We start from the raw sequence: 16,293 nt of genomic DNA on the forward strand, positions 1-16,293 counted from the left end.
AGTACTAGGCGATTTCTGCTCGTGCGGACTTTTGATAACGGGAATTAACTTTATTGATCGAAATTATCCACGTGGAAACTGTTCATCTAGAAGAGATCTATTAACTAATTCGCATTTTTTTATGTGGGAAAAATTTTGATGAATTTATGAGTGCACTGAAATAAATGCTGGTTGATTCGAAAAAAATATTCAAGAGAAACATTCTTTGAGATTTTTTGTTTGAATTAATTCTAAAAATTCATTCGCCAATTCAAAAAATGTAACAAAGAGGATAAAAGGTTTCTCATTCAAGTGTTTGCTTCATTAATAAAAGTTTGCGTCATCAGTTGATTCGAACACTATTACACTTATGATAATATTGATGAAACCATATTATTTTAGTACCATTTAACTCTAAAAAACGATACAAGTTCAGACGATTCCCTTTGTATTTTTGATTTTACAATTGTTTAGCAAAAAAACGTGTACTGGGGCAAAGTGGGTACCTACTTGCGCTGCTCTGATTCAATTCTATATTAATTTTGTCATACAATATTAGCAAGTAATAAGTAAATATTAGAAAAAAACGGAAATATATTCATGATTGAAAACTTATTAAATGATCAAACGAGCCTGCCGAAGGTAGGCGAAGTTCGATCGTAATTATATGAAGAGCCTCGTTCGAAGAGATTACATAAGTAATCGACAATATATCACCATGTAGTTACCTTCGTTCACGCTAGATGTCACAACTTTCAGAGTTCCCGAAGGGAAAAAATCCCTTCCATCAGCCCTCTGCTGCGTCCCACACTTCATATTTTTTAGAGTATATAGAATAACTAAAGTTAAAAATAGAAATTGTTTGTCTATTTTGGGATTTCGGGAGATGGAAAAAACATTTTTCCCATGGGAGGGTTGTAATCTCTTCGAACGAGGCTCTTCATATAATTACGATCGAACTTCGCCTGCCTTCGGCAGGCTCGTTTGATCATTTAATTATATTTCGAGCCTCGTTCTCACGATTACATAAGTAATCGACAATATATCACCATGTAGTTGTTTAGAGACAACAATTTTTATTTTTTTTTTTTGAATTTTTTAATATAAACATATACAAAAAGAAAATAAAAAGGTACAATAACATGAATATTATAAGTAAAAAAAGAAAAACATAAATAATTAAGAATATTAATGTATTACAGCTTTAGCAAAAACTTGATTATCTATCAGGAGTGGTCGGTTATAAACTTTTGCAAACATTTTTGAACTATTAGACCACCCTGCTGTTTTTCTAATGATACTTAAATCTACTCCTTTTAAAAAAGCTGTTGATGTCGCAGTATGTCTAGTAGAATGAGCAGAAAAGATTGTGGTATCAATCCCACTTTCTTTAAGTACTGTCTTTACCCATCTGCTTATTGTTTGACTACCTACTTCATTGTAAGGTTTTTTAATACTTAAAAATAGTTTTTCTTTCTTATCTCTAATTTTCGAAGTTACATTAATATATTCTAATAGGGTTGATGCTACACATAGCTTAGGTTTCTCTATAAACTTTGGTATAATAAGAGTGGGTTGATCGCGACCTGGACCAGAAGTTTTAATTAAGTTTAAAATCTTAATTTCAATGCCATTATCTCTTATAATAATATTTTTTATATTTATATTTGTCCAAGTTTGAGCCCTGTGAGCTGTACACAGTGCCAATAGTATTATTGTCTTTTTTGTTAATTTTTCTAATGACAAAGTATTCAGTGGAAACCACTTTTCTATATAATTCAATACTATTGTGACATCCCAGGTATGCGAATATTTTGGTGTTACAGGTCTTATCTTAAAAACACCTTTTAAAAAACAACTTATCATTGGACTTTCCCCAATTTTATCATTTGATAATAATGATATTGCTGACCTATATGTATTGAGGGTTCCATATGAAGCGCCACCATTAAACTTTTGAATTAAAAACTTCAACATTATTTTCTGTTCCGGATTAAAAAAGTCAGAACCCGATAGTTTGCAATATTGATGCCATTGTTTTAATCCTGAAGCATATTGCTTCATAGTGCTATCTGACAGAGAAGCTATTAAAATGTCCGCAGCTTCCACTGCAGCTCCTCTCCTTATATATGTCTCGCGGACACTCTGCCTGCAGTCAAACTCAATTGATTCGCCCTGGGATGTTGTTTCTTTCTACAACAAGATAGTAATAATTTAGAATCAGGTTTAAATCTTATTTGTTTACTAACTAGTAAGGATAGAAAAAGTGGGTACCATGGCTGATTAGGCCAGTCTGGTACCACTATAATTCCTGAAGCTTTATCAGTCTTAATTTTTACAAGAACTCTAAGGATCAAAGAAAAAGGTGGAAAGGCATAGAATTTTAAGTTGGTCCAGTTAACTGTAAACGCATCAATTTCTTCCACGTTAGTAGAAGGAAACCATGAGAAAAACCTTTCGCACTTTGTATTCTGATTAGAAGCAAATAAATCTATCTCTACATTCCCAAAATTTTCTATAATTTTCTTAAATGCAAAATTTGCCAATTCCCACTCTGTGTCCTCATTTTTTATTCTGGATAGAGAATCTGCTTCTATATTATCTTTTGAGGCAATATATCAGGCGAACAAGAAAATTTTTCTTTCTTCTGCCCATTGCCAAATAGACCTTGTTAGTAGATTATATTTCTGAAATTTAGTTCCTCCCATTTTATTTATATAGGAGATGGCAGTTGTATTATCTATTCTGAGTAAAATTTGACAGTTCCTCATACCGTCTGCTAAAGATTCTAAAGCTAGCTTTACTGTATATAATTCTTTGTAATTAATATGCCAATTTTTCTGATTATGATTCCAAAAACCGTAAATTTTATTAGACTTATCCGTTGCCCCCCAGCCTGAATTAGATGCATCGGTAAAAATTGTTAATTTAAAGTCTCCTGTTTTTATAAAACTGTTCCCATCTTTTACTCTATTTTTCCACCATAGTAAGTCTGGAATGATCGTGGAAGGCATTTTTATCATACTATTATAATTATTATTGTTTTTTGATAAGGCCAAAAGTTTTTCTCTTTCAATAATTTTTGTATATAACCAACTATAATCTATTTTCTTTTTGACAAAATTCTGATAATAATTTTCCTAGCCTTTCTCTTTTTTCCTCAGTGAGTTCTACCGTATATTGATTTGAATCAATAATAAATCCTAAAAACTTACATCTATTGCTCGGTACTAAGTTACATTTTTTCTTATTTATTAAAAACCCTAAAGATTTTAAAAATTTAATCGTTTCTGATATATTCATTTGACATTTGTTAAAATTTTGTTCGATACATATAATATCATCGAGGTATATTACTGACGAAAACCCTCTAGCTCCTAACGTTTTCATAACTGGTTTCAAAACTTTTGAAAAACATGAGGACTGGTACAAAGACCAAAGACTAAGCACTTAAATTGATATAGTTTGTTCATGAAATAAAATCTTAATAATTTTCTACTTGATTCATGTACTGGAATTAAATAATAAGCATCTTCAATGTCTAATGTAGCCATAAAGAAATTTGGAAATACAAGTCTAGTCACTGTCCTCAGATCCTCTAATTTAAAATGTTTCGGATCTATGAACTCATTTAATTTCTTAAGATTTAAAATGAAACGATAAGAGCCATCAGGTTTCGGCACCAGAAAGAAAGATGAAATAAATTGGTCTGGTTCAGGTTTACACTCTTCAATTGCACCTTTTTGTAATAATTTTTTGACCGCTTCTTTATATCTTTCTAATTCTAGCTCTGGGATAATTACCTTAGGGATATTATATTGAACCACTTTTCTCGCAATTTCAATTTTATATCCTTTAATACAATTTAAAACAAATTTATTTGTGGTAATCTTTTACCAGGCGGATAAGAAAAATCTAAGTCTACCTGCTATCAAACTTACATCGTCGTTTATTTGTTCTTGCTCTTGTACTTGTTTGTCTTCTGAGACTGAACCCTGGGATTCATGAACTGTTGTTTCGACCTGAAGAAGATCCGAGGTCTGGATTGATTCGCCTGACTCGAGAAGCCTGCCTGGTTGGAGAAAGACCTCTTCGCCGGCAGGCTTTTCCCATTTAAATGCTGCCATGGGTTTTGGTTTCCAGCCTTGGATTGCTGGTACCTCATACTTTGGGTTAATTTGTCCAGGGCTCTAGCTTCCTTGAGTTTATCTGATAGGTTCTTTCCGAATAAGAACTCGTCCATTTTGGTAGTAGATAGAACATCTTTACTCTGCTTGGTCATGCCAGGGAGAATAAAAGCTTTTCTCGATTCAGAAAGTCTGAAATGCAAATCTGACAGTATTTTGGTCGCATCACTCAGTCTTTCTACGAAAATGAGTTTATCAATGCTCTCATCTTCTTCGAGTAACATCGATAATGCTGACCCTACCGCAGACAGTGATGAACCAACTGATGTCTGATTTTCGGTGATAAATTTATCCCGTTTAACCGCTGATTCACCCAGGTTAGAGCTAACCTCAAGATTGAGTTTAGGTGCCTCTAAACCTTCCTGTCTTGCGTATTTGGACAATAAATCTTCCATTTCTTGTTTTGATATACCATTAGCTGTCCAATGTTTCCATCTTGCTGATAATGACGAGTGTAATTTTATATCAATTGCCTTTGAAGCTAGTGGATCTTCGCCCAGGACCTTGAGAACATCTTCGCTTAAAGTTTTACTACAGCTCGCTTGCTCTGCGTTTAGCGATGGTGGTATTGGATCAGTTTTTTGATCTCGAATTTTATTTTGATCATCGTTTTCTTTTTCCTCGACTGATTCTTCATCTTAAAGCAAAAAAGAAACAATGTCAATTTTATTTACTATTATTATTAATTAAAATTTTTTTTTTTTTTTGGTATGCTTTGCCTCTCGTGCAAATTCATTACTAAATAACTCTGAGATGTCTTGTCTCTCGTACAAGCTCCTCAGGTGTAAGGTCTAACAGCGTCCTACCTCTCGTGTAGGCTCGTTAGTCATCGTCGCCATTTTGTTTTGCCGCCCGTGCAAACTCTATGGGACTAAGTCATACTAGACATTACTTGTCTTGTGCAAGTTTTTATTTAACATTATACATATAAATATTTTACCTTGAAAATTAGCAAGTAAATCAGTCTCTAGCCCATCTTTTTGTGATGTATCAGACTCGGTGTCTGATACCTCTGGTTCTGACGGTTCTTCCAGCGGCTGTACAGCGTCTAATTGATCTTGCATCAATTTTATCTGCTTTCGTAATTCTATAACAATAGAATCGCTTTTTCTCTTCGACATATTTAATGTCTAATAAAACACAACACTAAAATAAATTAAACACTTTTTTTTTTTTTTTGAAAAAATAATTTTCTTTAAAATGATATAAAAAGGTTGATATACGTCTTAAGTACTCTCTTACGTCGTTCCTCTAGCGCACAACGAAAAAATATGAAGTGTGGGACGCAGCAGAGGACTGATGGAAGGGATTTTTTCCCTTCGGGAACTCTGAAAGTTGTGACATCTAGCGTGAACGAAGGTAACTACATGGTGATATATTGTCGATTACTTATGTAATCTTGAGAACGAGGCTCGAAATATAATTATCAATTTCAATAGAAAAATGCTTATTTCGCTTAAAATGAATGAAATAAAAATAAGATCATTATTTGAATGATTGCAATGCTTAAAAATCTTTTTTTCATGTTAGCTAAATACACAATTTTATTATCAAAATTAGTTTTATCATTAGATTCATCTATATGTAGTGCTTATCCGATTTGGGCTAAGGAATAAAACAATATTCTTATCTACTATTGAAGTTCGATCACTACTATGTCGGATAGAATAATATTTGTTAGTAAGTCGAAGAAAAACTAAAACTTCTAAGCCTTCTTCGTTAGCTTACCCGCTTTAGGCCGCCCTCCCCTATGGAGAAAAAAAAATTTTTTAAATTACATTATAAATATAGTAATGTGTCCCGTTGTATTTAAAATTAGAAAAATTACAGTTCGAAATAACATTTTTCTAAAATCAAACTTTTAATGTTAATTTTCAGAGCTTTCAATGCAATATTTACATTTTACAATGTTATTCTTACAGAATATCTAATAATTAAAATCTGAAATTGTAATTTTTCCAGTTCTTCATACTTTAAATTGATGATTTTAATCTTTATTATGCCTCAAAATTTAAGATACATAAAAAAGTACAAAAAAATTAATAAAATTATAATTTTATACATTCCCAATAAGTGATCCAAAATCTCTAATTTTTTCAAGCCTTACAACTTCAAAAGCGAGCACCCTCAAGCCGTCTGGCCCTCTAGCAGTAGCCTCACGAAAATTTCAAAAGATTAGAATTTTTTTTTTTTGACAAGATAAGAAGTTTCAAGACGAAAAATTCTTGAATCAAGATTATCTTTTCTTTTTAAAATGATTGATATTGTCAACAATTTTTCTCATAATTCAACTGGTTTTCTCTTCTGTGAAATTTAAAGATTTATTGACCGGGAGTGAAGAAAGGAGGGGGTGATAAGAATGAAAAGTGTTGGATATTGTATATCGTATGTACAAGGTATATAAAAAGCACAATAAAGAAGACGTCTGTGTTGGTACTCTAGCGGGAAATTAAAGTAATAAAATGTCCGTAAACTACTATATACAGAACGCAGTTTCTACCGAAGTTACTACTTGGCTTTGGAAGCACGCCTTTGGAACGGTGATTACATGGTACGCGGTTCGTGTACCGAAAACTCACTATATGCTGCGTGGGCATTTTGTAAGGCAGTAATTTCGGTAATAAATCGTTAATTTACAACCTTCAGTCGCTCATTCTGTCCCGAAGACAACGAGAACTTTTTCTTTAGAATGAGCCGAATTTATTTATGGTTTTAATTTTTTATAAATTGATAACTTTATCAAAAATTGTTTTTTTTTTTTTTTTTTTTTTTGTTAATTGATTGATTAACAAACTTGTAAATATTTGGAAACAAAATTTTTCAAACGAAAACATAAAATTATGGAAACAATTTTTTATGATTACCTGGAGCTTAAATAAACCAAGAAATTGATTTATGGTGTTTATAATATATATTAATATTCAAAGTAAGCAGTTTATAAGATTTACAATGTCGGTTTAATTTACTCAGCTATAAAAGCGAGCCTCTACTAACAAACCACCAATTATCAAATTTTAGTCCACGATAAGCTTTTTTTCCTCGGGCGTAAGCCCATAACCGCCGAGAGTATGAAAGTTTAATATTTTTGTTCATAAATCACGAGCTTAAACACAAAAAAAATTACAGTGGGTTGTTATTAACTCACTGCACATTTTTTTGATCCTCGAAAAGTTTGAATTTATTCATTTTATTTTATTTTACGCGTATTGCACCATTTTAATCTTTAAATTCGACGAATACGGTAAAATAGCGAGTGGAAACTCAATGTAACCTGTTGAGAGTTTTTATCGAGGCTTGTAGCTCGTCGGGAATAGTATTATATAGTGAGAGAACATTCAATAGCTGAGGCTTACTCGAGAAAATTTTCCAGACACAAAAATCCCAGCTTTTCTCTTTTTATAATCGATACGTTCGTTTCTCGAGTGTGCTGTAAATATTTGCATGCTTTGGTCACAATCCATTAAAATTCACTAAAAATTCAATAATAAAATTTTATTCCTAAATTGATTCAATCATTCCTTGAAAAATTTAAAAATTGAAATTATCCACAGAAAAAAAAATTTATATGAATTAAGTAAATAATTTTGAAGAATTTCATCTTCTTGGTTTGAATTAAAAATTAAAAATTCTTAAACTAAGAAATTTCACTTGGTTTAAGTACATTTTATTTGATTTAAAAATTTTTTGTCTTGATTCAAGACAATGAGCTTCTTCAAAATTATTTTCTTGTTTCAAGAATTTTACTTTTGATTTAAGTTAATTTCTTTTTTCAGTGTAGCTTAACGATAAAAAGAAGCGGAAAAATTGATAACAATTTTCTTTTGAATGAAAAATTTAATTTTCTACAGAAAATAGCTTTTGAGTCATTTATAGTTACAATATTTCAATCTCAATTCCAAATTAATACTTTTGAAAACCATGAATGTTTTTTACATCCAATCACTTCTTAATTTTAAATAAAAACTTTGGCTAAATGATGAGATACAAAAAAATTAATTTGAAATTCTATTGTATCTATCTATATATATAAAAATGAATTGCTGTTCGTTAGTCACGCTAAAACTCAAAAACGGCTGGACCGATTAAAAAAATTTTTTTTTGTTTTGTTCGCTATAGTTCAGGGATGGTTTAGAAAAAAAAAATTTTTGGAAAACCCGAAAGTTCAGCTAAAAAAATAAAAAATTGTTAATTTTGTATCGGAATCGCTATTGTTACGCTTGAGACTCAAGGCTGCAAGAGTGTACCAAAATTGTTCAATATGTAGGAAGATACGTACAAGTATACTGCAGAGTTATACTATTTACTTATATTCAGTTTGTAGGACATAACTACAAATCTCAAGAAGAATGTTTTTCATTACTTTTGTTTTGTTCGTGTTAATTTTCATATTGTTTATATTGTGTATTGTTTATTAATATGCCACGAAGAAAACGAGCTGACATTGGTCGTCGAAGTCAGTCAAATGTGCAACAAGCATTATAACTTAATACCATTTTAACCATACACAATACAACCAGTGTTAATTGTTGACAAAAATAAATTAGAGTTTAAAGGTTGATAATCACCAATAAAAAGTTATAAAAAAAATGTTGTAGGTGATACGAAGTTTACCGGGTCAGCTAGTCTCCAATATATTAGTAAAAAATTTAATTACAATTTTTTGACAACCAAGAATATTTTCTACAACGTTACTTTTGAAAATTAAATCCGAACAAAAACAGTTTCACTGTAAAAAAATCGGGCCAAGTCCACGTTCATAAGACTATTAAGAAAAAAAAATTTTATTTCTTTACAAAAAGATATCAAATAAAAAATTAAAAAATCCAAACAAAAATTGTTTCAGTCAAAATAAAACTAAATAACAATAAATCCATCAAGGTATCGGGTGTATACAGATGTCATGATGTAAATAAAGAACCTTTTGTTAATCTACTCTCAACATATTTAACGGATAAACATGGAAAAAATCATGTTATTGCTGGGGACTTCAATTTTAATCTTCAAAGTGATGATCAAATAACAAATTTATTTATGTCTACTCTTCTTGATAATGGCTACCTTCCTTATTTCAATGGGACTACTAGACCTCACGATTTAGGAGGATCATGCATAGACAACGTATTTATAAAATCTAATTTTAGTGATATTAAATCATTTACCTATACTAACGTATTTACAGACCACTACCCGATTTTTGTATCTTTAAGTGTTGATACGCATCATCTTAAAAATAAACACGAGTGTTATATCTTAGATTATACTAAACTAAAGAATTTAAGTAATCAAGCTAACTGGTCTACACTATTAAATATACAAGATCCAGAAGAATTTTTTGATATCTTCATCAATAAATTAAATCTGCTAATTAAAGACTCTACAAAGATAGTGAATAACAAAAAGTGCAATACTGTAGCTAGAAGCAATTGGATAACAAAAGGTATCATGATCTCTTGCAAGACCAAAGAGCTCTTATATAACGTATGGAAACGTGATAAAGGTAATATTAAGCTAAAAAAACAATATCATAATTATAATAAAATTCTAAGTAAATTAATCAAGGCTGCAAAAAATTTGTATGAGACTGATAGAGTTAAAAAGTTCTGTAAAGATAGTAAAAAAATATGGAATTTTGTTAACAGTAAATTAGGCAAAAATGTAATGACCAAAAATGAAATTGAAAGTATTGTATGTAATGATGAAATTATTAATGATAAGAAAATTATTGCGGATAAGTTTGTTACGTTTTTTACTGACATTGGTGAAAATTTAGCTAAGAAAATTGAAGTTAAAGAATGTAATATTGAATCGCGTATTCAACAAAACTGTAATAGTCTATTCTTAAAACCAACTAGTCAAACTGAAATTAAAAAAACTATTCTAGAACTAAAAGATAAAAAAGGAGGTGTTGATTGTATTCATAGTAAAGTACTTAAACATATTTCAAGGGATATTAGTCGTCCCCTAGAATATGCTTTTAACATCTGTATAAGTAAAGCGATTTGGCCTGAGGCTTTAAAAAAAGCTGATGTTATACCAATATTTAAATCTGGTAATAAGCATTTAATGACCAACTATCGACCAATATCACTAATCTCGAATTTGGCTAAACTCTTTGAAAAATTATACATACTAGATTAACGGAATTTTGCTCTAAAAATAGCATTATATCAGACAAGCAATACGGTTTTGTTAAAAATAGAGGTACAATAGATGCTCTTACTTTTACCACAAAAAGCATATATAATAATATTGATAAAAACATTCCAACTGTGTTAGCTTTTCTTGATTTGGCTAAAGCCTTCGACACGGTAAATCATAACATCTTACTTGATAAGCTTTGGAAATACGGTATACGTGGTATACCACACCAACTTCTGCAAAATTACTTGAGCAATAGAACACAATGTGTTAAATTAAATAAATATAATAGTGAAACTAAAACTATTAAAGTTGGAGTCCCACAAGGCACGATTATTGGGCCTTTGCTGTTTTTATTATACATAAATGATATTTTTAAAGTTTTACCAAGCAATGCCATAGTTTCCTATGCTGATGACACCGCTATTACTTGTACTGGAAATAGCTGGAATGAAGTCCAGTATAAATTAAATGAGTGGCTTAATAAAATAGATATATGGCTCAGGGAAAACCAACTATCTCTTAATGTGGAAAAATCTACTTTTATTACCTTTGGAAGCTACATAGACAGTATCCCAAATAAGTTTGATTTACAAATAAATGGTAAGCCTCTGACAAGAGTTGATAATTGTAAATATTTAGGGATATATTTTGATAAGCACTTGAAGTGGGATAAACATGCCTATGAATTATCTAAGAAGCTTAAATATTTCATTTTCCTTTTTACAAACTTAGCCAGGTAATTAATTCTTCTATATTAAAAACTATTTATCATGGACTGTTTGAAAGCATAGTAAACTATGGCATTGCTGCATGGGGAGGAGCATATAACAATTCAATTAAACTTGTCACATCTCTTCAACATAAAATAATTAAAAAGCTACGTAAAAATAATTGCAACAATATCCCCATGACAATTAGAAATTCATTTATAATAAATGCATTAACTTATTACTATAAAGAATGTAAGAGCCTATTCTATGAAAAATGCATAAATACAAGATCTAAATTGTTAATTTTACCAAAAATAAACAAAACTATTAGTACTCAGAATGCTTATTATGTAGCAATTAAATATTATAACAAACTCCCTGCTGATATGAAAACAATTAACTGTAGTAAAAATTGTTAAAAAAAAATTAAGTTACTGGATAAGAAACCTTAATGGTTAACATGTTTTAAAATGTAATGGAAAAATAAAAATGTAATGCGAGTATTTGATGGGATATTTCTTTTATGATAATTTTCCATAATTTTGTATTTTTTTCTATATAAATTCATTACTTTTGTACTTATTATCTCTTTGCATTGTATTATTAACTAAAATTTTGTAAAAAGTATATATATATATATATATTGTAAAATTGTTATTTTTGTACTGGTTCTATAAACAGGTGTTCTTACACCTCGATAGAATTCTTTACCAGATAAAAAAAAAAAAAAAAAAAAAAAAAAAAAAAAAAAAAAAAAGTAACCGATATGGTTGTATATAATTTTCGAAAATTAAAAAAAAATTTTTGTAAATTTAAAAATTAAAAGAAACAATTTTGGAACGTATTTAGTGTGCGTAGTTACGAAATATTTCACTTTTTATGAAATTCCTAAATTGTATCTACTAGGACACTTAAAAAAAATTGAAGTACACAATAACGCACACCAAGTACGTTCCAAAATTGTTTCTTTTAATTTTTAAATTTACAAAAATTTTTTTTTAATTTTCGAAAATCATATACAACCATATCGGTTACTTGGATTTTTTAATTTTTTATTTGATATCTTTTTGTAAAGAAATAAAATTTTTTTTTCTTAATAGTCTTATGAACGTGGACTTGGCACAATTTTTTTACAGTGAAACTGTTTTTGTTCGGATTTCAGTTTTTTTTGTAATTATAATAAAAATTGACAATTTTAATTTAATACATTTCCGGTGGCAAACTATCCCCTTTAAGCTATAGTTCATGTAAAAGTTATTCTTGCGCCGCCTGGCGTGTGTAATTGCAAGCTGTCAAATATCTTTTTTTCACTGTAGTTTCCCACCTATTATAAGATTAGCATGCATCGTTATATTATTTAGTCTCTGGCCGTCCGCTTTTTACATAAGAAAAAAGTTAAAATCTAAAAATCTGGGTCGCTATAGTTTGTGCTGATTATTTTTAATAATTTTAAATAGAAATTATAAAGATAATTGGGTATTTGCATGATTTTGATATTCATAAACTTTTGATATTTTTACATTCTATATAATTTTTTAAAATTTTTGGAAAAAAAATTTTTCGATTTTGTTCTTAAAAATTTAAATAATTTAATAAATAAAAGTGATCCTAAATTACATAAAAGTCACGTGATGTAAAACGTGATGTGATTGGTGTGACGTCATTGTGCTGTTTGTAGCGCGTATATTTGAATGAGCATTTAAGTCATGTATAATATTTTACATTGCTAAAAAACTTAAAGTTAAGTTTTTTTCAATTTTAAGTTTTATACATTCTATTTTTAATGCTAGATTTTGTTGAAAATAATTAAAAGTGAAATAAATTTTTGTGAAATGTTTTTTTAAATTTAAAGTGAATGTGTTTGGAGGTTATGAAAATGTCAATGTTGTTATACTAAGACTTTTGAGAAGCATCAGTTCAACAGTGTAGTTTGTGATTATCAACGAATTAATAAAAATGCCTCGGCGAAAAGTGGATCCTGATTTTTCCGTTTAACAGAATTTAATGAAACATTTATAAAAATTTTTCTGGTGTCGATTTACCAGTATTTCTACACGTTGGAACTATACACCAATAAAACTCATTTTTTGACGACATTTCGAGTAATTAAATAATTTTATTTTATTATAAACAACACAACCAGATCTTTTTTTAATCAATCACAATTAACACAACAATTGTTTACACCTGCCACGTGTTTACAAGAGATTGGCGCTTAAAATTTCAAATGAAATAAGCACTATGACGTCACATACACGAGATGGAGCTACTTATTCATTTAAATATCTGCTTTTTTTTATTTATTAAATTATTTAAATTTTTAAGAACAAAATCGAAAAATTTTTTTTCCAAAAATTTAAAAAAATTATATAGAATGTAAAAATATCAAAAGTTTATGAATATCAAAATCATGCAAATATCCAATTGATAATAATCAAGTAATACGCGTAATAAAAAGCATGAACTACTATTATAAAATATCATATAAAAAAAAATCAAATTAAATTTGAAAAAAAACTTGTAACCTCAAAAAACGATTCTGCTTACGGTATATACACACTCGGTAGTCTGGTTTGAGAACGGAACTTGGCGCCAGATTCTACCGAATCTGTTGATTGAAATTCTGGTCAAAAGATTAAAGATACAGCAAAATTGACAAAAAAGGTTTTTATAAAAAATTAATTTTTTGGAAAAAAAAACATTTTTTAAAAAAAATTAATTTTTTGAAGAAAAAAATTTTTTTATGATTTTTTCGTATCTGTAATACTTCTCCTGAAATTCGCACAGTAAAAAGTTACCTTGAATTTTGTCATCTTCTTGATCAGCACTTTTCTTCTTTAAATTATTATCACCATCATTATTGCCATCACCATTTTCATCCGGGTCATCATCATCATCATCTTGATCATTGTCGGAGTCCATCATCGACTGAAGCAACCTCTTAAATTCAAGTTGATTTTCCTCAAGCGGGGGCTGTGATGGCTCTTCAACAGCAATTTCTCTCAGCCCACACTCGAGCAGCAACTGCTGGGTGTCCTCCTCGTCGATCGAGTTTTTACGATCAAAACTCGTCATACTCTCAGCGAAACTGCTATTACTGCTATCAGAATCCATTATTATCATTCTATTGTGCTGTTATTAATATTTATTTCTTTTTTTTTTTTTGCTCTTCTTTGCCCAGATGTCTTTATTCTCAAGATGGAAATTCTCCTCAACTTCTTTAACTTCTTTCCATGGCAACTGTCTGAAAAATATAATATCAAATGAGGACCGAATTTTATCTAAGTCCTTTTTAATGTCGCGTTTCTACTCTAGCAGAGCCAATTGGGTTTTATTTTTGCTTTTACCTCCACAGGACTTTCAATTTTCAACAGAGTATATTAAGATCCCAACAAAAGGGAAATCATCCTTCTACATTACATTTTTTTAATGTTTGACGTCATATTTTCACACAACTCATAATGCAAAGCATTAAAAAGTGTTCTATATAATCGAAAAATTTTTCTGACCTCTATACAACTATTTTTAGTTGATTTCATAGGAATCTAACTATTAGATTTTGCTCTAACTCCCGCAATTCTATAAGGATCTCAATAAAACGCTACATACTCATTCTTATGACAATTTCTAAGGTTAAGGGGTCAGGGGTAGTCAAAGACACGAAAAAATGAGAATTTTCAGTAATTTTTTTTTCTATTAAATCATGTTATTTTACAAAAGTAATGAACATGACATTATTACATAATGTTTTGACTTGGTCACGAAAATTTGAAAAAAAAAATTTATAATTCCCAAAGTTATAGCTGTTTGTGTTGACCCATTCTCAAAAAAAAAAGGTCCTTGCGGTGACTATTATAAGTCCTTGGAGATTCATTTAAAATCAATCCGATAAAAAACTTAGTTTTATAAATAGATAATCTTGGACCTGATCGAAGCTTTTTTTTTTCAAAAATTAACAAAATGGCGGGCTCAGGAAATTTTTTTCTAGATTTTCAGGATAGTTGTATCTGAAAGCTTTCTAAGCAAGCTTTAATTTGCATATTTATGTATTTTTTTTAATTAAAATAGTTTAGGAATGACAGAAATTTGAATTCTTCAAAATCTTTCAAGATTGGAAATTTTACTGTTTCTTTGCGGAATAACTAATAACTGCGATAACTTGTAAAATTTTTATAAATTGCAGCTTATTATATAAATTTTAATTTGCATACCTCATTATCAGTATAGGCCAATAATTATCTACTTTCTCAGACAGGTTAAATGAAATTTTACTTTTGCATTCGTTTTGATGTCATTATTTGATTGTAACAGAAGTTGTAGGGGAAGGTGGGGTATAACGGCCTACTTAAGCTAGTTATTTCTTTTTGTGATTTCTAACCATTACATTTGTTTATTTTCCATCTATTTCGAATAAATCAATTTTTTACCAGCTATATAATTCAATTTTTTGCTAAATTTTTCAGTTCAATTAAATTTTTTCCTTATTCATTTTACCCGAGATAAATTCAATTAACCTGAAAAGACATAGAAAACAATTAATTCTTTAAATTTCTCACAATTCAAAAAAAAAAATTTTTTTTCGTCACAATTTTTTTGTTGAGTGGTCCATTATAGCCCGATTATCATATATCGGCCTAAAATATCATAAAAACATTGTAGAGGTCATAACGACGAAAAATGAAAAAATAAATTTTTACCTAATTTTTTAGGTGGGCCGATGTGCCCCACCCTCCCCTATATTATTGTTAATATTATTTAATAAAAATTATGTTTTTTTCATTCAAGAAATCTACTTCCATTTCGACTGCCGAATGGTCTTTTTATTGTTATACTTTTTTTTTCTCCCGTTAGACATTAGAAAAAATAACATCGCATCTTGAATAACATTATAAATTTTCCTTTAGGCGAAAATTCTATATGAAAAAAAATAGATGAGCAGATAGGAGGAAACCGAAGGGTTTTCGACAGACGTTTGACTCATGCTCTTTCTCGTCAGCAGATTCTTACCCAAAAGAAAGCGCTTGAGTTCGTAGAGTGACAGGAAGAATAGAATTGAATGGTTCAGTCAGTGAAGCACCGAATAATGTTCCGTACCGAAATCCTCCCGAGATAATATCTGAATATTGAAGCACTAAGCACAATCTGTCGCGGTCGTAAACCAGTCTGATATGAATGTGGATTGCTCAATTTTCTACAACCCAAAAGACACATCAACCGCATTATTTTAATCCCTAGTAAGCCACCAGCTTTTTCATCCTCATCCAGCCTTCCGAATC

The sequence above is a fragment of the Cotesia typhae genome, unplaced genomic scaffold (assembly GCF_013202065.1).
Source record: "Cotesia typhae breed Kobodo isofemale line unplaced genomic scaffold, CoteBio_Ctyphae contig_22, whole genome shotgun sequence".
NCBI classification, from domain to species: domain Eukaryota; kingdom Metazoa; phylum Arthropoda; class Insecta; order Hymenoptera; family Braconidae; genus Cotesia; species Cotesia typhae.